The sequence below is a fragment of the Canis lupus genome, chromosome 12, assembly GCF_048164855.1.
Source record: "Canis lupus baileyi chromosome 12, mCanLup2.hap1, whole genome shotgun sequence".
Classification (NCBI taxonomy): Eukaryota; Metazoa; Chordata; class Mammalia; order Carnivora; family Canidae; genus Canis; species Canis lupus.
In genome coordinates, this window is record NC_132849.1 from 52,853,293 (window position 1) to 52,873,538 (window position 20,246).

At 39.3% G+C, this 20,246-nt stretch overlaps 1 long non-coding RNA gene across 18 annotated transcripts in view; it reads right to left on the reverse strand.

Moving 5' to 3' along the window:
- Window positions 1-1,160: 1,160 nt before the first annotated feature.
- The window catches only part of LOC140601704 (uncharacterized), a 45,276-nt gene continuing 26,190 nt past the window's right edge, over window positions 1,161-20,246 (reverse strand). For 14 of the 18 annotated variants that reach the window (XR_012004738.1, XR_012004741.1, XR_012004739.1 and 11 more), the window contains 3 exons: window positions 9,880-10,019; window positions 8,211-8,404; window positions 7,695-7,834 (listed from right to left, as the gene is read on the reverse strand). This is a non-coding gene — a long non-coding RNA (uncharacterized lncRNA). Of the gene's footprint in view, window positions 1,475-2,050; window positions 2,109-6,111; window positions 6,294-7,694; window positions 7,835-8,210; window positions 8,434-9,879; window positions 10,020-20,246 lie in introns of those variants that run through there. The other 4 variants (XR_012004728.1, XR_012004729.1, XR_012004726.1 and 1 more) reach the window with 4 other exon arrangements.

The following is a 20,246-nucleotide window of genomic DNA, read 5'->3' on the forward strand; positions in this document are numbered from 1 at the left end:
CAGCTGCTGGGAGCATTGGGAGCAGATGGCTCTCAGTTGAGTTCCTTTCTCTGAATCCCTGAATTTCACTTCCTTAAAATGAAACACTTTGCCCAAGGTCACACCCTTCCTAGAGGCAGCCAATGATGTCCAATGACTGGTCATTAACAGGGTACAAAGGGCCAGGTTCCCTTCTTCTATTTAAAACAACTCAGGGGACATCCCCACTCAGAGCTGAGGCTGCAACTATACTGCAGGGTGACTTCTCCCTCTGCCTAATCCGAATGCCTCCATCCCCTGCAGGTATCAACACTGAGAAGGCTCCTCCATGAGCTAGCTTTCTTTCTTTCTTTCTTTCTTTCTTTCTTTCTTTCTTTCTAAGATTTATTTATTTATTTATTTATTTATTTATTTATTTATTTGAGAGATGAGGGTATATACTCCCTTACAATGGCACCGGCTAGTTCATGCCGCCCCGTCTGAGGAGCTGGCTGGGCCGGTGCACGCACTGGCCATACAGGCATGGACCCCCACCCAGTGGAAGAAAAATCCTCAACTAGACATGAGCCCCCCTTGCCTGGGTGGGAACAAGAAAACTTGGGGAACCCCCTGAGCCCCAAAGGAGGGAAGGCCAGGATTCTAATGGTTTGTCTGGGAATAAACTATGGGCTTTCTACCAAAGGAAAAAAAAATGACGGATATACCCCCTCATCTCGCAAATACATAAAGGAGAAGAAGGAGAGAGAGAGTCCCAAGCAGACTCCAGGCTGGGCACGGAGCCCAACGCAGGGCTGGATCCCAGGACCCTGAGATCATGAGCTGAGCCAAAACTGAGAGTTGGATGCTCAACCGGCTGAGCCACCCAGGCATCCTTCCCCAGAGAGCTTCCTGCACACTAATCTCAATTTCTCAGGCTGGTTCCTGGAGCATCCACCCCAGACACCAGGTGAAGCCCCGAGCTCACTGATGAGGCTACACCCAGAGAAGATGGAACCCTTTGCCCAGAGTAATTCCTAGTCTCTGGGGCAGGCTAGCATTCCAAACAGTAAGCATGCTCACGTCAGTAGACCTGGATTCAAGCCTTCCACTCTGGTTTTTCTTGCATCCTGCTTCTGGTGCCTCACTTTCTCCATCTTTAGAATAATTATCTTTTTAAAAAGATTTTATTTATTTCTGTAGTCGAGAGAGAAAGCACGAGCAAGGCAGGGGCAGAGGGAGAGGGAGAAGCAGACTCCCCACTGAGGGGAAAGCCCCACATTGACCTAGATGCCAGGCTTCTGGAACATGACCCCAGCCGAAGGCAGACACGTAACTGACTGAGCCACTCAGGCGCTCCTAGAATAGTTCAAATGACCCATCTCATGTGGGGCACGTGATGACCACACGAGAGTAACCACTGGTCCGAGTGCCTCGTGAGCTCTAAGGGGCTGTATGATGTGAGTGCTCCACAAGTGCACAAGGTAGACCAGGAGCCATTCCATCAGCCCGGAGACTTCTGGGAAAAGAAAGATCAGGGAACGCATTAGTCAGGATTCTCCAGAGAAACAGAATCAATAAAATATATACAGGCGTGGGTATTTATTATGAGAAATTGTTCCACAGGATCATGGAGCCTAAGAAGCCCCACAATCTGTCATCTGCAATTTGGAGACGCTGGGATGCTTTGGTATAATTGCAGTCCAAGTGCTGAGGCCTGAGAACCAGGGAACCAGGGCACCAGGGAACCAAGGGTATAATTCACAGTCCAAAGCAGGGGACTGATATTCCAGCTCCATCTGGCAGGTAGAAAGCAAGAGGGGTGAATTCTTCCTTCTTCTACCTTTTGTTCTGTTTTGTCCCTTGAGGGATTGGATGATTCCCACCCATACTGAGGAGGGCAATCTACTGAATCCGCCCATTGAAATGTTAATCTCATCCAAAAAACGTCTTCAAACACTGCCCCCTCCCAGAAATAATGTTTAATCTGGGCACCCCATGGTCCAGACAAGATGACACATAAAATTAACCATCACAGGGAGCCAGATTTTGGAAGATCTTGAAATGGGAGACCTGGGTGCCCATAACAATTTACCCCTGAGGGCCTTGGCCAGGGCATGTCTTCCTTCTGGAATGTTCTGCTCTCTTTTCTCCTGTCCAGAAAGAAATATGAATGCATCATCTCTTCCCAATGTACTAACTAAGGCAAGCGGAGATAAGGAACTTTCTTGCTGTCCCCCTAGAACACTCAAATATACTATTCTAACAATTGGGAGATACCAATCTTCCTAACCAAGGCCTTTAATTATCAACACTCAGTGTGAAGTGAGTTAGACTCCCCCTTAAGCCCCTGTAGACATCCCAGGGCCTACATTGTGGGGAATGAAAACTGAACCAGTTGGCCAGGGACATACCATCTCACACTGCCCTAGAAGAAGCATATCAGGTTGGTGGCACCGCTAAATGCAAAAGAGTAGGACCTGCAGAAAGGGTTATGGACATTTAAGGAATGGGAATAGGGAAGAAGACAGGAAGAGAAAGCCAGAACCCTCTACAATGTGATGTGTATGACCTTGGAGTCATTAAGGGCTTTTCACTGTAACCCAGAGGGGCCACCTCAGCAACCACGGGCAGATGATTCTGCAACAGCACTGGTCAAAGCACAGAAGCGAAGCCAGCATTTCTCATCTCTTCCATGATTCTTCCATCAACTGAACCAATGACCTCACAGAGTCAAAGTCTGGCTTGCTCATCTCCGAAGTGAATATTTTTCACTTGCATACTTGCCCACAAACCCTAGTCCATAAAGCCACATGCACAGATTGATGAACCTTGACATAAATGTATGCACACAGACTCATGTTCATTCTCTCTCTCTCTCTCTCACACACACACACACACACACACACACACACACGGATACTTAACACTCAAATTTTTTCATCCTTATCCATGGTTTGTCTATGGTTTTATGATCCTATCTGTGACCCTAGGACCTGGTGAGTCATGATGACAATTTGACAACGTAACCATTGTCTATTTGACACTGTAATTACTCCTGTAATACCTCATTCCAGCACACAAAGGTTAAACAAGGTGGAAACCCATTGTTTTGCGTGTGACTACCGAAGACCATTGAAGACCATAGTAGTAGCCGTGAAAAATGAAGAAACTAGTGCTAAGCTAGCTCCAGTTCTTCGGACAGGACTGGGAAAGCCCGCAATTACTCAGGTTTTTTATTGCTCTACTTTTGGTGAAAAATGAGAATTTCTTGTTCTTCCACATAGATAAACTATTTCCACCTATGTTCATCTTTAAATTGACCAAGCAAACCAAGTATTAGCTACAGAAGGTGGAGGGGGCCAGTCTTCTGAGAGACCAGTCTCCTCTAACTCATTCCTACTATATGAAAGAAATGATGGCTCAATTTAGCACCAGCAATTTCATGTGCCAGGCAGCATGGCAGCCATGAGGGGAGGGTAGCAAACTGCAAAAGCATGCCCTCAAACTTATGTCCATCTTATCTCTCTAAAAATAACTTCCGAATATTAAATGTTATTTAATACTTACACCTTTAGAAGGGAGGAAAATTGTCAAATTAATGATTGCCTCCATTTCAGAGAAGACACACTGGCTCAGAGGTGGCAGGTAATGGCTTCCAGGTCGGAGGTCAGAAGAAGCATAAACACATTTTTAATTATCTGTTGAAATGTGAAACCTGAGCTCTTTACACAATAGACAGCTTCTTCTATATTTTAGACCATTTAGAACAGGAGTGACAGTTAAACATGACTTTAAAAAAAAAAGTGAGCAAGAGAAATTAGTGCTCTAAAATAATTCCAGTTTGGGTCATACTGATTCATGCTGGTGATAGGAAATCAGAATCCTGCCGGGCGGGCAAAGGACTTGGAGGCCTCAGACACATGAATTGGTCACGTTGAATTCTATCATCCGATTCCGGGTATATCACTGGAGCTTCATTTGCATTAAATGAAAAGGAGTCCAAAAATACACACTGTTGCTAAGGTTACATCTTGTTGGATGCAAATGAAGATGTGTTTGTGCAGACCAGTTAAAAATATCTTGGCACTAGCTTATTTTCCCATTGGCATAAAGGGATTTATCGGGAGCCTATTGCGCTGAGAGGTTAAGTTTACCCTAGTCAGCATTAGGGGTCTGGAAAGCACATTATTTCTGAGTAATATTTCTGGAACTTGCAGGAACTACTCTTCTTTTATTAATTCAAGTCATACGTCTGGTTTCAGTAGGCTTTTTTTTTTTTTAATATAAGTATCACCTAATAACAGGACCTACTACTGCAAATCTAGGCATACTTCCCCATGCTCTGAAAGAGCTAACCACATTGATATTTTTTGAATCTGGGAGAAAATTGGGAACAAACAGTCCTAGGGATTGCAGTCCAGTGAGATAGGCCGAGAAGAAAAGCATCCTTCTCATCCTGCTGAGTCTTTTATGTACATTGTTTTACTTAATTCTCACAGTAACCTTGCCAATCAAAGGCTGTTATTTCTTTTTAAATTGGGGAAACTGAGGCCCAGGGACATTCTTCCACTCTGTAGTAGGTGGAGGGGCTGAGAGTTGAATTTAGAATTAACTGAATTCATGGTCTTCTCTCTATATTGTTCTGTCTTTATAACGAAAGCTAAATTATCAAAGAGGACTTTAAAATAGGACATACATATGAGCCCAGAAAAGCAGCTGAAGCTTTGACATTTTAAAAATAAAAGGCATTATTGAAAATCGAAGTGGCTTTGACTTTTTAACCCAAATTCATAGCTTTGCCTGAATGTGTCTCGGCTTTCTGTGTGTAGGGACAAATGCTTCTGCTTCCCCTCCACCTCTGGACATAGCGCACCCCCAAATCATTGTCTCACTCGTCATCAGCTCCAAAAATGTTAGAACCAGAAAGGGCCTCAGAAACCATCTCATACTTCCTTCTTGAAGCATGAAGTTCTGGTAAGGAGAGATTCCTAGGGAAGGCCATTCACCCACCTGCTTGAAATCCCAAATACAGATGGTAGCTCACATTTATTGAACACTTACTCAGTACTGTGTGGCTCTCTTCTAAATACTTTACATATTTTAATTCCGTACAGCAACCTTATGAGCCAGGTCTATTACCTCCATTTTACAAATGAGAAAAGTGACACATAGAAAGTTTAAGTAACTTGTCCAAATTCATGTCTCCTCTAAGCAGTGGAAATGGAATGAAATCCCATGTAATATGACTCAAAATACTGGGTTCTTCACCATTGACCTTTACTTCCTCAAAGTACCTCCTACTTCACAAAACAGCGCATGCCAGTGTGTTCTTAGGAGGGTATTGCCTGCATGGGGTGAGCTCTTGTTTGCTTTAGAATTCTGTGAGGTCTGGAATATTGGCCAGGCATGGGAAGAAGAAGCCAAAGGAGGGAAAAAAGAGAAGGATGAAAGAGGGTGACAGCTTAGAAAATCTTGGGTTCAAAAAGAATATGGGGCTGATGGTCAACTCTTTCTAGAGCTATGCTATGGGAAAGGGGACCAACCTAATCATCGCTTTAGTATATTGATCATATGTTAGAGGTCAGATGTGTGATGTGCACTATTCCTAAGCTTCACCACAATGCCGCAAAGTAAATGCCACTTGAAATATAAAAGTTAATGAAAAGTCATTTGAGTCTCATCTTCCCTCAAAACCGCCCGCCTTCCATTCTATTCCTCCCCAAACACCATTCTTTCTGGCTGCATCAATGGCATCCATCCATCCAGTCATCCAAAGCCAAAACATATGCATGCCCCCTGGATTTCACTCTTTCCCTTCATCCCTATATATGAATTACTAGAAAGTCCTAAGGGTTTCATTCTTGAAATATATCTTGACTCCCCTCCTCTCCGTTTACCTTACTACCATCCTGGCCCAGACAATGACGAGGGGTTATCCGGGTAAGTCCTAATCCCGTCATTGCTCTTCCACTCCTTACTTTTGTTTTTCAGAGAAAGTGGAATGATCCTTCTAAATGTAAATCGAGTAACATCTTTCCCTTAAAAAAAAGTTACAGTTGCTTCCAACTGACTTTCAAATAAAATCTACACTGAGTTTAGGATTTGTCTCTTGCCTTTCTCTGTAACATAATTTTGTACCACTTTCTGAGTCACCTGTCATTCTTCAGCCACACTTCTGTTTCTTCTTGGAGCACTCCAAAAGTGATTTTTAGTAGCTGTTCGTTCAGTCAGCAAAGCCTTCCCCTCTTCTTTTCACGTAGATGGTTTTTTCTTATCTCTTATGTCTCAAATGCTGAATGTCCCCTCCTCAGATAGGTCTGTCTGTGTCACCCAACCTAAAGGAATATTTTCTAAAACATTCTCTCATATTACTCTATTTCACTTATTTCATAATACTTATCAATATCTAAAACTATATTTTTATTTGTTTACTCTTTGTTATTGCGATGGACTGAATGTTTGTGTCTCCCCCTAAAGATCATATGTTGAAGTCCTCATCCCTAAGGTGATGTAATCTGCAGATGGGGCCTTTGGGAAGTGGTTAGATCTAATTGAGGTCATGAGGGTGGGGCCCTTGTGGTGGGATTAGTGCCATTATAAGAAAAAAAAAAGACTCCAGAGTTGTTTCTCTCTCCAAGAGCAGGCACAGAGGACAGACCAGAAGAGTACACAGTATGAAGGTGGCCGTCTATGAGCTGGGCAGCAGACTCTCAGCAGACACCAACTATTGGCATCTTGATTTTGGTCTTCTGGCCTTCAAACTTTGAGAATATTAATTTCTTTTTTTTTTTAAGATTTTTGTTTAAAGATTTATTTATTTATTTGAGAGGGAGAGAGAGATAGCCAGAGAGAGAGACCACTTGCAGGAGAGAGGGAAAAGCAGACTCTCTGCTGAGCAGGGAGCCTGATGTGGGGCTCAATCCCAGGACCCTGGGATCATGACCTGAGCTGAGGGCAGATAAATAACCAACTGAGCCACCCAGGGATCCCCAAGAACATAAATTTCTATTGTTTAAGCCACCCAGTCTGTGTATTTTGTTCTAGCAGCCATAGCAAATGAAGCAAATAATATTAAAACATAAAATGAAAAAAACATAATTGCACAAAGCAATGTAAATGTCCTGTGAAGCATTGTTTTTGTAGTAGTGGACATTTGGAAATAGATTTAATTTTTATTGAAAAGAGAATTTTAAAAAAATAAACAGATACATCTATTCTAAAAATATATAGAATACCTATTTGTGCTAAGACAAAAAAAATCAACTTGTTAAATCAAAAAAAGCAAGTTACAGAACATTAAATATAAAACAACCACATTTATATGTTTTTTTAAACATGAACACATCTGTATATGTATTTGTATGCAAATGCATAGCAGAAGTTCTGGAAGGATACCACAAACAGTTAACTGTGGTCACCTCTGGGGAATAGCAGGGATTGTGTACACTTATGGGTGTGTCCTGTCCTTTTCCTTTGAACTCTGTATATTTCTATGTTGTGGCAATGTTTGCATTGGCTATGCATCCCTGTACTTATAATACAGAAAAATGATTCCTCAATTAACTCGCCATATCTTAATTAACCCATAATGATAATGTCCTGCCTGTCCTGGCCCAGCCTACTCTCCCCAGCCCCACAGTACACTGTGATGCAGCCTCTAATACCCCTCAGCTATGTGGGAAGTGCAGCTGAGGCCTTGTAAGTCTTAGTATGAGTAAAAATGCTGAGACAGCAGAAACATGATGGAAATTTCATTAGTGAACTGCATTACCAGGACCAAGACTGTTAGGTTTGGAAACATCCACACTTCTGCCTGGGAACGTGGGGTGTAAGCTTCCTGCGGTGGCTTGGACAGTTGTTTCCATTCTGGATGCCTCTAAAGCCAAAGGAAAAAAAAGAAAAGAAAAGAAAGAAAGAAAGAAAGAAAGAAAGAAAGAAAGAAAGAAAGAAAGAAAGAAAGAAAGAAAGTCATGAAAATTAAATTATGCAAATATGAAAACAAATATTTACCAAGCACCTACTATGTGCCAGAACATACACTGGAAAATATGAAGTTGCAAGACCATTTAAGCTGATACAACCATGCACGAACAGTATTATTGTTCCCATCTTACAAAAGAAGAACTGGCTGGGAGAGTTTGCTTAAGTGGAATGATTCTGAGATTCCTTAATAAAGCACTGTTTTCTCTTAGGAGATGGAAGAAAAGAAAATGTACCCTCCCCTCCCCATCTTCCTGGATATTAATTGGTACCTTCTATGGTATGCGTTTTGTCTCTGGCCTGGGTGGTGAGGGGGGGCTTTAAGGCAGGATCAGTTCTTCCTTCCAGGGGAGGCTTCCTGAGGCATCTCTCCCTCTCACCACTCTCTGGCCCCATTCTCTTGGTGCTGATGCACAGGGGCAGTCAAGACGGAAATCCAGGATCCCCACCTGCCGGAGAATATCAGCTGGAGCAGGTGTCAGAAGCAGAAGTTTGCTTCAGATCAAGAAAGGAAGATGCTGGAATGAGGTATGAGGTCTGGGACAGTGGGGAACTATGAGGGAGCAGTCAGAAGGAGAAACTTGGGGCGGGGGCAGTTGGATGGCTCAGTTGGCTGAGCTTCCCACTCTTGATTTCAGCTTGGGTTGTGATTGAGCCCTGCGTCGGGCTCTGTGCTCAGCAGAATCTGCTTGAAATTTCTTTCTGTCTCTGCCTCTGCCCCTTCCCCTACTCATGCCCTCTCTCTCTTTCTCTCTCTCTAAAAAAAAAAAAAAAAGAAAAAAAGAAAGAAAAGAAAAAGAAAAAGAAAAAAGAAGTGGGAATGTTGGTATGTTAACTATATTCCTTATTTTCTGTATTTTTGATGCATCTGGAGACTCACTGACCAGGGAGAAGATAATCCTCGCAGGGCTAGCTAATTCCCTGAGACAGCAAAGGACTTGCCGGGGGTACACCTTTCCTGTACATGGCTCACAGATCCAGAGCCCACACTCCCAACCACCTCCTCTATCTGGCTCTTACACTCCTGGAGGTAATATTCCTCTGTCCTGCTCATCCCAAAGCCAGGTCTCAGAAAACAAGCGGCAGCCCCAGTGCTCAAGAGCCTACAAATTACTCAGACAAGTCAAGGCTACATCTGTTTAGCCTACCCTATCTTGCTTTTCCTTCAGAAGCCACAATAAAGCCTATGTTTTCCCTCTTGTTCCTTCTGCTTCCTGACAATGATGCTTCCCCTGTGTGGCCCCGGTGGCCTGCCATGCCTCGTATTTCCAGGGAACTGTAAGTAAAAACTTCTTCCTTTGTGACAATCACTTCTGTGTCTATATGTCTTATCATATCGAGTTAAAAACCAATCCAGGGTCTGATCCAACAATGGCACTCATTATATGTAAGTGATGAATCACTGAATTCTACTCTAAAAACAAATATCGCACTGTACGTTAACTAAAATTTAAATAAAAATTAAAAACATAATAAAAACACAAATAAAAATAAACAGAAAAACCCAACTTTAAGGTAGGTTTTTAAATAGCTTATTAGGAGAGAAAATCAGTATCAAGATGCTGAAGACACTGGCTAGTATCTGCCACCCAGGACTGTGAAGACTAGCCTGTGATGACCTCACCTTGCCAGAAAGCCATGCCATCTATCAGTCGGAGCTCTAGGACCCTCCTTCCCCTTTATCAAAACTGTCTTTCTGAGAAGTGTCTCTATGGGTCACTCATTGGTCTCTGATCTGCTGAACTGTTGTAGGCATGTTGAAAATTCTTGTCTTCTGGGAAAGAATATGGAACCTTTTGTGTGGAAACCCAGACAACCCACACCTCAAGGGCACAACCAATATCAACTCAAGACAGCAGTTGATTTCTTGCTGTCTCTTTGCACAGGGAGGGGGGGGCAAGGTTGGGCGGGGTGAGGTTGGGGTTCTTTCTCACCACTCACCATGTGATCCTTATTATGCATCCAAAGGAGGATCTATGTACTCAGAAGCACTCTTCTCTTGTTTCTTCCAGAGCAACCAAACTGGATGCTGATCTCTGCGATATGAAGTTCCTTCTCCTCTTCTCCTTCAGTTTCCCCATCTGTACCATGAGATTAATAAACAGGTTGGTCTCTAAGTCACGTCCAGTTTGAAGAGCACTTGATGCCCAGCTAACGCCTTTTGAGACAGGCTGAGGCTTGACTGTACCAGAGACCCAAGTTAGACCAGGAAGCTCTAATTTTATTGGACATGCCTGACTTTCTTAATGGTGCGTGACTGCTGGGCATTGTGCACACACATACATACATATATACATGAAGAAGAAAAAACCAGGTTTACTTATTGATGCCAATTCCTCCACACTAAAAGCCAATACTTCAGACTCTTGATAGCTTTTCCTGGATTGTAGGCCATCTGGATGGCTCCTCAAATCCTGATCCTTACCCATTAATTATAATAAGGCATTCATCTAACCCTAAGTAATGCAGGAAGCACACAAATACTCCACTGAGAACAAAGACCTAGGCCCAGGATATTCTAACAAATACAGGTGCAAAATGCATTTCAGAAGGAGGAGCTAAGTGAAGAAAAACTCTTTATTCCTTCACTTAAAGGAACTTTCTTAGAGCATTTGATTTTAAGTATCCAGAACCAAACAAAGTCACCATTAAATTCACTTCAAAGGCCTTTTCTATGAGCTCTAATGGGACTTAGGAAGGCACTGGTGGTCATGAATTTGCTTTTATTCCTTTTAATGCTGTGCATCTAATGTGCTAAATGCACTAAGTACCTAATAAGCTATAAATTGAATTGAGAACAACTTCATTATTTTGTTTGGGGAGTGAGAGCTATCCATCCATTAGTTAATTTGCCCATTTCAAAATAAATAATAAACATATTTTATAAATGGGAGAAATATATGTTTTTTAATAACATTTGTTAATTCCTGCTCCTGACATACAGGCAAGACAATGGGTTAATAATGAGCTCCATCACACTCCTCTGCTTCTCCCACCTTAAGAAAGTAAAAGGAGAGAATTCAAATGTTCACCAATGAATAAGAGTAATAATAAATCAAAGAAAATTCCTATGAGTGTTTGTAATATATCAAGAGCCAAGAGTTAATATATGTGGCAAAAATGAGGAGATATGGCCATGTATTTGGAGGGATCTAAAGCTGTTCACTGCCTGAAGCCCAGAGCTGTAGACTGAACCTAAGAATATCCCACCAAATGGATAGAAAGCAGGATGACCTAACCAAGGAGGAGATAGAGGCAGAGTTACCACAGAGAAATTAAAACTCTGAGGCTATAAAGGCACCATCATGTGGTCCTAATGGACACTTTTTAGCAGTTGCAAAACTCCTGAATTGAGAAAGAAAAATATGGCCTAGTTTCAGTTAATCCCATAGGTCTCCATATGACTGCCCCTACGAGTCAATTTACAATGGAACTCCCACAAAAAAGAATTCTACTGAGTATGAGAAACCATATGAAGAATTGCCATGTGATATTAGCAGCTGCAATAAAGAAGGGAATTTATCAAAGAAGATGGAATTTAAACCATCCAAAGAGACAAATTAAGGAAGGGAAAATATAAACAAATAGTATGGGGTGAAAACATAATGAGTGAATATCAAAAAGATAACACGCATTCTTAAAAAGAACAAGGAGGGGACTAAAATCAGAATGGGAGGGAAACTCAATAACTTTTAATTGATTAAACAGATCCAAGAAAGAGACTCCTCTAGAATGCAGAAACAACAGAACCTAAGAGAAACGGAAGCTAGAATATGAAATTATAGGATGCATCAAACAGGTGTTCAAAAGTATTGCCCATATTTGCTATCTTGAACAAACTGTGACCAGATTCTAATTTCAAGATTCTAATCACTTCATGTATTGGTCAGTATTACTTCTCTCTATTCTTCCCATCTTATTTTCTATAAATTATGAATTATCTGTTCCTTCCTTGATAGTTGGTAAAATATCTATCTTTAGCCAAATGAGTATGGGGAACATACAGAGTGGTTGGTGGTTGGGCATCTCAACTATAAATGAAAGTTATTTGATGGTAATCTTTTAAGGTTTTATTTTTCTTGTGAGGTTTTTTCTTTGAGATATAATAGACATGTAACATTGTATGTTTCAATACACAATGCTTCGGTATTTATATATACTATTGCAAAATGATCAGTACAGTAGTCTAATCAATTTTTTTGTGTGTGTGATAAAATTTTGAAGGTTTACTCTCAGCAACTTTCAAACATAGTGCAGTATTATTAACTATAGCCACCATATTGTATATTATATCCCCATGACTTATTTATTTTGTAACTGGAAGTTTTTACCATTTGACCCCATTTATTTCTTCTTGCATCAATTTTCATATTTATATTTTGCCTTTAAAATTTTATGTTTCAGTTATTGGAAAAAATTAAATCATTTTTAAATGTGCATTAGATAAAATCCAATACTCATTGATGGTATTTGTTAAATGTGAGAGAATACTTTAATCTGATAAAGGTATGCTACTAAAATACAATAACAAGCTTCACATTTGATACGTTTAAAATTGTGAGTTCCTGACCAATGCCTTTAGACAAGAAAAATAAATAAATGATAAAAGCTCTGAAATACATAAAAATTTTATTATTATTATTTTATTTATTATATTATTATTTTATTATTACTGAAGCTTATGCGATTTCGCAGATTAAAAAATCATCAAAAGAATCCAAATACAAACTAATAGAATTAGTAAACAATTTTAGCGAGGTAGGTCTCTAGCTAGATCAATAAACAAACATAGTTTCATTTACTAACAACAAAAGATTTGCAAATGAATTTAAAACTGAATTCCGTTATAAGAAGATAAAGAAAATATCAAACACCTAAGGATATCTCTAACAAAGGATATATAAACACTCCATATAAAAGTGTGCAAAACATTAGTGAAGAAAATAATAGGAGACATAAATGCAGGAATATAAGATACCATAGAATAGAAGACTCCATATTATGAAGATATCAATTATTTCTAGTTTTGTTTCAGAATTCATTGCAAATAAAATCATAATACCAGCCGATTAGTTTTTTTTTCATTTGCATTGATTGTTTCTTTCTGGGAAAATTAATAAACTGATAGTAAAATTAAAATGAAAAGCAAGGTTTTGATATGATAGTCATGAAGAACAAAATGAAATTGGAGTAATTGTACTCTCAGCTACCAAGATTTATTAGAAAACCATACTAATTAAGAGTGTATGGCATTAGTGTAAGGATAAAGAAATTAGTGAAGCATTTAGCAGATTCAGAAACAGATTCACATATATATATGGAGAATTTATTTATGACAAAATGGCTCTGCGCACAGCCATGGGGAAAGGATCTTTTCAATAATTTCTTTTTCTAGTTTAAGTAGACTTTCACATTGGAAATCATAAATCTTGACCCTTACTTTTTTCATATACATCATACAAAACCATCGGATTGTTTGCCTAAATGTTAAAGGTAAAACAACAGTTTCTAAATTATAGCATTTACTCAATAATATATATACTAAAGTTTATGATTCAGCAGAAAGAAAAAGCCAGAAGAAAAACAGTGAGTTAAGAAGCTGATGAAATAGTTCAGTAAGTATGAATTTTATTGATTGTAAATATTAAAACTTAAACTAAAAGTAAAATGTATATGAAGTTGGATACTACTAACTCATTTTTAAATAATTCATGATGAAACAAAAAGAAAAGAAATCACTCAGTATTTAAAAATGAACAGAATATACTATACTCTAAAATTAGGACATGTAGATAAAAAGGACATAGAAATAAGGAGCCAAATGTCTCATTTAGAAAACAGGAAAAATTGAAAACAAATGAGCTAGCAGTTGGAAAAGTAAAATAACATAAAAAAAAGTAAAAAGAATTTTAATAAACAAAACAATAATTGAAAATAAGTCAACAAAATATTTGGGATGGTTGTTTTCTCCAAAGGTTTTTTTTTTCCAAAAGCCTAATAAGATATGAAAAACAAACCAAAAAAAGGAAGGCTAAAAATAATATTACAAAAGATAAAGACCTATTGTAGATTTTGTAGAGATTTTTAACTAAAGGAGATAGGAATAATTATGTGCCAATAAATTTGAACTCAGATAAAATGGAAAACTTTTTAGAAAGTAATAAAAATAGATTCAGTAAGAATATTATTAAGATCATTGTATACGTTTAAATGCACTTTGGCTTGCTGGTGTTGTATCTGAGAATTTTACACCTATGACTTAAAAGTGAAAAAGATCTATGGTTTCTTTCTTTGTGTGTTTGTTTTCTTCTTTTTCTAATAGAATATTAAATCCTCATTTAATTTATTTCTTTTAGTAGTTAATCCCAGGAATTTATATCATTGTACATCATAGGAAAGATTATTCTGAAATGTACTTGTCATAAAATAATGGCCTTCCATAGTTAAAATTTATGATTTACTCATAAAAAAATTGCATGATGTTCTTCCATCCTTCTCTCACTGGTTGGTTTATTTTAATTGCCCAAGATAAGTTGATGTAAGGCAGGTTGGAGAAGCACAACCAGCTGCAAGCTACAGAATGATCTTTCCCAGTCCTTTCTATAGCCTCCCCGAGCCTTTCCCCCACACAATTAGAAACCTCACAAGTGAAATCTCCCCTAGCCTAACACTTTGCCTGGCACATAATCGGAATTCTCTTCCTTTCTCGTCTTTTCCTTCTTTTTTTTTTTTTTTTTTTTTTTGAAGATTTTATTTATTTATTTGAGAGAGAGAAAGATTGTGAGTACATGAGCAGGGGGAAGGTGCAGAGGGAGAAGTAGACTCCCTGCTGAGCAGGGAGCCCTACACAGGGCTTGATCCCAGGACCCTGGGATCATGACCTGAGCTGAAGGCAGACGCTTAACTGACTGAACCACCCAGGCACCCCCATAATAGGAATTCTATGATGGTCTGTGGCATTGAGTAAAATTGAATTATTATCATTTTTTTATTAATCACATTATACAGTCTATTTCATGTTCTAGATATTTTGCTTTTTTCTAAGAGAAGAAACAGGAAGATGCTGATCAAATCAGCTTCCAGGCCTGGGGTTACTCATAGGCAAATCTGATTAGCAGGTTGTGTGGATTTTGAATTCCACTAAGTCCCAAGCATTTTCTTGCTCCTTTCAAAAGCTTTTTTATTATAGAAACTTTCAAGTAGTTACAGAAGTAGACACGATAGTATATTTAACTCTTATGAACTCACTATCCGGCAGCAACAATAATCAGGTCATAGCCAATCTCTTTTCATCCATTTTCTCTCCTATTCTTCCCCATAATATTTGCTATGTGAATTTTAATTTATTTTTATTTTATTCAGCTTTATTGAGATATAATTGAGATATGCCACTGGGAAAGTTTAAGGTGCATAATGTGATGACTTGTGTTTTTTTTAATTTTTTTAATTTTATTTTTACTTATTTCTTCATAAGAGACACACAGAGAGAGGCAGAGACATAGGCAGAGGGAGAAGCAGGCTCCTCCCAGGGAGCCCAATGTGGGACTCAATCCTGGGACTCTGGGATCATGCCCTGACCAAAGGCAGACACTCAACTGGTGAGCCATCCAGGTAGCCCCCCACATAAGATTAATTAACATGATTAACCAATTAATAATATGATTCACAACTTACTAATCAGTACTTTTGTGTGTGTGGTGAGAACATTTATAGTCTACTCTCTTAGCAACTTTCAAGGATATAATACAATATAGTTAACTATAGTCACCACACTGTACATTAGATCCTCAAAACTTACTCAGTTTATAACTGGACATCTGTACTCTTTGACCAATATATCTCCTCCTTTTCCCCACCCCAGCCCTGGCAGCTACCATTCTACTCTGTTTTTTTTTTTTTTTTTTAAGAGAAAGTTTTTTTTTTAAATTTTTATTTATTTATGATAGTCACACACAGAGAGAGAGAGAGAAAGAGAGAGGCAGAGACATAGGCAGAGGGAGAAGCAGGCTCCATGCACCAGGAGCCCAATGTGGGATTCGATCCCGGGTCTCCAGGATCGGGCCCTGGGCCAAAGGCAGGCGCTAAACCGCTGCACCACCCAGGGATCCCTCTACTCTGTTTCTATATGAGTTTGCTCTTTCAGATTCCTCCTCCATGTGAGATCACGCAGTATTTTTCTTTGCCTGATTTATTTCACTTGCATAATTCCCTAAAGGTCCAGCCATATTGTTGCAAATGGCGAGATTCCTCTTTTTTGTAGCTAAATAATATTCCATTGTAAATATTTCTTTCTTTCTTTCTTTCCTTTCTTTCTTTCTTTCTTTCTTTCTTTCTTTCTTTCTTTCTTTCTTTCTTTCTTTCCTTCCTTTTTTTTTTTTTTTTTGAGAGAGAGAGAGGTTTAGAGAGTGAGTGCCAGTAAGGGGAGAGGCAGAGAGAGAAGGAGAGAGAACTCTTAAGCAGACTCCATACTCAGTGCAGAGCTGACATGGGGCTCAATCTCATGACTCTGAGATCATGACCCGAGCTGGAATCAAAGGTCAGACGCTTAATTGACTGAGCCACCCTGGCACCCCTACACTATTTTCTCTATCCATTCATACATCAGTGGGCCTGGAGGTTATTTCCATGTCTTGACTATTGTGAATAATCTGTGATGAACATAGGAATGCAGGTATCTTTTCAAGATAGTTATTTCATTTCCTTTAGGTAAATACTCATAAGTGGGGTTGCTGAATCCTAAAATTTATATGGAATCATAAAAGACCCCAAGTAGCCAAAACAGTCCTGAGGGGAGAAAAGAAAAGATGGAGGCATCACACTTCCTGATTTCAAACTATATTACAAAGCTGTAATGATCAAAACTCTATGGTACTGGGATAAAAACAGACACATAGACCAAGAGAACAGGATTGAGAGCCCAGAAATAAACCCGTGCATATCCAGTCAACTAATATTTGACAATGGAGACAAGAATACTCAATGCAGAAGAGATATTCTCCTCAATAAATGGTGTCAGCAAAACTTGATATTCATCTGCAAAGAATGAAATTAGACCCCGATCTTACACCCCTCACAAAAATTGACTCCAAATGGATTAAAGACTCAAATGTAATATCTGAAACCACAAAACTCCTAGAAGAAGACATAGAGAGAATGTCTCGCCTTGACATTAGTCTTGGCAAGAATTTCTTTGGATACGGCATCAGAAGCACAAGCCACAGAACGGCTATTAAAAAGGTAAGAGAGAAGCATTGGTGAGGGTATGAAGAAAAGGGAATCTTTGTGCACTGCACCATTAGTGGGAATGTAAATTAGCACAGCCACTATGAAAAATAGTATGGAGGTTCCTCAAATATTAAAAAATTTAAAAATTTCTAATTAAAAAAATGCCAGCCATCTTTACAATTGTGTTTGTCAAATCCACGCAAAGTCTAGACCAAAATGTCTGTGCAGTAAATGCTTTCTCAGGAAAGCTTTCACTTTTTGCAACAAGGGGAAGTCTCTGTGAAAGTGACAGTAGCAGGTGGCCATCAGTAGTCCCCAAAGAATCTTGTAGAAGGAAAGGCTCAATATGAGCATTTTCTGTGCTTGACCATATCTGCTTACAGCAAAGGGAGATGCCTCAAAGTGGCCAAGTATATACATTGAGAGAAAGAACAACACTCTGGGAAGCAATGGCTTAAGAAAATAAAACCAAAACAAGGTTTCTGTGGCAGATGCTACTGGGGCTCCACCCAGATCCCCTTGGGTCTTTTCCAGAACCCATTTCTCCCTCTGTCTCTGATTCGTAAGGCCTCAACTGAGAGACTCTTCCTTTGGCTTCTGGAGATGCTTTGCCTGAAAGCGCAAAGAGTCAGAGGGGCTGGGGGCTTGCATTCTTCCTCACCCACCACACTACTCCTAATCCCCTAAGGCTCTTAGCCAAGTTTAGAATATGAGACTCCATGAAGCTCCAGGGGAGACCAACTCTGAAGCACAATTCACACTCCAGAGCTCCTCTTGGAAGCAGGTTGAGGCTGGAGCTTTGCTCGTAATTTCCTCCTTGCTTGCTTGTTTGCTTGCTTCCTCTTTCTCCTTTTTTGTTTTGCCTCCATCCCTCCCTTACTGGTTTATCCTGGCAACACATTCTACATAAATCATTTGCACATGAATTTCACCTCCCAGTCTGCCCCTGGGAAACTCAGCCTAAGAAACTTTCTAACCCCCAAGGAAGCTTACAACTATATAAAAATGGATTTGAATCCGGTGGTATTAACTCACTATTCAGTCATCCAGGAGTAATGGCAAAAGGCCTGTGGTGCTTTGTGTTACAGAAATGTAATGCTGCCTCATTCCTTCAAGGAACTTTTAGGTTAATCAGGATCATCAGATAAGAACACGAATAATTATGCCATAGAGCACCAATAGGATTTCCAGGGTTTGGATGGCCCTTATATTTGTCTCCTTCCACATCCCATTGCCCTTTCCAACTTCCCACTGAAGTGCATCAGCCAGGGGACAAGGTGACAGCTGTACAATAACACTGCAAAATAGTGAAGCCTCACACTACATGCCTGACTACAGAGGAGGGCAAAGAGAACAGCTGGTTATTATATGCAAGGTGACACCCTCCCAGGCAGTAAGTAAATGAAGCCAATCCCACTTCTATCCCTCCCAGCTCTCTGCCAATATTGCAACATCTCCTGGATAACTGTCCAGCAAAGACAGAAGAAAAATAAAGTCATGTGTCAGAACTCATCAGAACTAGAGTCCTCTCACATCATTTTCAACACACATGAACAGACAGCCAGGGACATGGGGATGGCTTTGGATTGTCAGGATGGACATGAGGAAGAGTGTCTTCATAGAAGGAATTGCAAAATTCTACAATCTCTGTGGTGGTGGACTCAGTTACCAGCTTGGCCTCCTTCTATGGAGATGACTAGATGGACCACTAGCACTGGATATATGAAAATTTTCAGGAAAAAGCAAGCTGAGCTCAGCAACTCAGAGCAAAGGGGACACAGGGAGACAGAGTCTCCGGGGGGTGGGGGGGGGGAAGGAGAACACACTTAAACACAAAACAGAACAAGCCAAAACCTCCTGTACTCTGAAAGCTTAAGCTGTCATCTTGCTTGAGTTGAAGGTGGTAAATATGTACATTCTGCTTCATTCTTGACATTGATAAACAGGTGCATTTTTTTAAAGATTTTATTCATTTATTTGAGAGAGAGAGAGAGAGAGAGAGAACAGGAGATAGAAGCAGAGGGAGAGGGAGAAGCAGACTCCCTGCTGAGCAGGGAGCCAGACATGGGGCTTGATCCCAGGAGCTGGACATCATGACCTGAGCCGAAGGCAGATGCTTAACCAACTGAACCACCCAGGAGCCCCACAGGTGCATTTTTTAATATAAAGTAATCATGAGAAGACATGAATTAGGATTAATGACTTCCAAAGCAATACAGTAAACAGCAGAGGGGAAATAATGAGAAAGCAAAACTAACAAAGCATAAAATAATATAGCAGGAATGAAGTCAGTCTACCCATGATCAATATTAAATGTGAATGAGTTATGAAGATAAAATATATTGAAAGTTTAAAATAAAATAATAAACTATGCCAGAAAAATACAAACAGAATACAACTTGTGGTGACTGCATTATAATAACAAAGCAGAATTCAAGAAAAAGCAGCAAATGCGCCATTATAGATTACTGAACCAGATACTTCATAATGGACATAGAATACTTATTTGTAAAGGAAAGCTTTTTTGTAAAGTTTCCTCAGAATCTGCTGTAACAAATAGACAATAAGCAACAACATGGTAGGCTAACATGTACATCAAACAAGCTCAAAAACAAAATAGTTTTTCCAAATGTACACAGAATAGTGATCACATAAAACTCAAAAAAGAAAAATGTCCCAAAATAAAGATCGAGGCTATATTCAACAAGTATTTTGCAATAAAAGAGGAAATTACTAGTTAAAAATCTTGAAAAAAAAACCACTTTTAGTCTTGTTCCAAAAAAATCAAAATTGATGTCACAAATTATTACTAAATTAATAATTACCGACAATAAAAACACAGTATAGCAAAACTTACCCATTTATATAGCTAAAGGAAATTCATGAGTTTAGTGTATTTCTGATTACTAAATAAAAAAGATGAAGAATGAATGAAATAAGCATCAAGCTCAAAAGTTAAATGAAGGCAAACGAAATAACTGAGAATTCCTAAAGATAAAACCATAATTCATTGTGAATCAGAACACAACAAAAATTAAATTTAAAAAATTAAAAGCTAACTGAGGGAAGAAACCAATAAAATG